Genomic DNA, 2,031 nt, shown 5'->3' with positions numbered 1-2,031 from the left:
CAGTCTATAAATTGAAAAAAAAATGGGGTAACATCTCCAATCAAGTTATTAAGAATAACTTGCAGAGTCCTAGAGTTTGATTTTTACATACACATATAAAAACTGAAATCTAAACAAGTTCCTCAAACCTTGATCTGAAGAATATTTCGTGGAGCCAGATGGATGATTTTCACAGAGTTGAGAAAACAAGATTCAGTGAACCTCTGTCATAGGTTCAGGTTCATGGACAGAAGACAGTGAATTTAGAGGCAGGGACATTTAAACAAAATTGATTTCACCAGCTTTTTCCATGTCACCAGCTTTTTCTCCCAGCGTATAGTCCACAAAGCAGACTATTATTTATTACTTAAACTGTTTCTTTTATTCCCTGTTTCTTATGCTAGTCTTGAGCACAGAGTCTAGCATATCATTGTAGAAATTCAGTAATATTGTGAATAGTTCAGTGAACTAAGTTCCCAAGTGAATGGAAATCAGAAAGGATATTTTGCATACAGCAGCAGTGTTTGGATTACTGAGAAATAATATCCCTTATTAAATCCCCACATTCACACCCTGGAGTATATGTCACTTTGATGGTGATTATTACAAGTTCTTAAAGGACTTCTTTGGTCACTAACACCATCAAAAGCCAGTTCCAGGATCTGAAGAACTGAGGATAAAACTCTGACTTCCAAGAATTTCACCTGTTTGTGTGGTTCCCCATCCAAATATGTGTGCATCCTACAACACTATCTGAACAGCCTGGGTGGATCGCATTCTGCGATCTTATATTGAAATTGCTAAAAACAATACTTTATTCTGTAATTTTCTAGGAGGGATAGTGAGAGGTGGAATGGAGGCAGCTGTTAATAAAGGACACCTTACTATCTTTATCACCTTGTCAAGACTAAAACATGTTTCTTTTTGTCATAAAGATAATTCAAGTTCAATATCTCATTGTTTTAGTTATTAAATACAAGAAAGCAAAAATGAAAACGTTTTAAACACTCAAAACCTGACTGCAGGTTTTAAGACACTAAACATTTTCCTCTGTGTCATTTCTCGTAATTCATTACTGAACACAGAGATTGTACCACTATATTTCATGTCTCCAGTTAAAATTACACACTTCACATTTTGTATTCTGAGGTGGCTCAGTGGTAGAGCGCTTGCCTTACATTTTGTATTCTTACTGGCTGAAGATATTCTTTCCGGTGGATGAGCTGTAACTAGTTATTTCTCAATTGTTATTCATTTAGTCTGTGTTTTAATTGTTAATTATATTAACAGTGTCACTAACAGCTTCAGCTATAGTTTTATTTCTTAGGATAAATTTCCAGAAAGGCTATGAGTACCAAAAGAAGGAATATTAAAAGTCATTGACACAGATAATGCAATACTTACAATCAAAGCTTATGTTCATTTGCTCAACCATCATCTTAACTTGAGGAAGTCCCCTGTATTGTGCTGTGCCTTTTCCTGGAGTCTTACAATCCAAGGACAAAGTAACTTTCGTTCTGTTTTGCTGGGGAAAGGGTGTCTCCTGACTTACTGGAGCGCATCCCCGGGTCTCCCTGGTTTCCTGGAGGGAGGGAGCCCCAGAAGCACAGTTGCATGACCTTTGGTGAGAGCAGTCTCCCCACATGCTAACAGCTAGTGACCTAAACTGCTTGCAATCCATTTTCGCTGTCCTGCAGTAAAAGTCCCAGTAAACAGTGACACGTCCTCGGCCTGGGGGTCTTCAGGGATTGATCACAATTAAACCCAAGCAAGCTTTCCCAACTCTCGACCGAGGCTCCCTCCCTTTTCCCGGGCGCCTGAACTCTGTCCATAGGGGTAGCTCAGAAGGGGGCGGGACTCCGTGTCTCCCAGCAACCGCCTCTTGCTCCCTGATTGGCTGGACGCCGCACAGCCGCCATTTTCAAATCCCCGGATGATGGTGGCGAAGGCGGGTCTGTGCTAGCCGGCGCTCACTGCCTGGCCGAAGCCGGTGGGCACCGTGCCCGTTCCTGTCGGTCTCCCGGGTGCCCGGGCACCCGGCCACCGCCCCAG

The sequence above is a fragment of the Dipodomys spectabilis genome, unplaced genomic scaffold (assembly GCF_019054845.1).
Source record: "Dipodomys spectabilis isolate Male_0828 unplaced genomic scaffold, ASM1905484v1 ptg000096l, whole genome shotgun sequence".
Taxonomy (NCBI): domain Eukaryota; kingdom Metazoa; phylum Chordata; class Mammalia; order Rodentia; family Heteromyidae; genus Dipodomys; species Dipodomys spectabilis.
The sequence above is the reverse complement of the archived record's forward strand: the minus strand, read 5'-3'. Positions refer to the sequence as shown.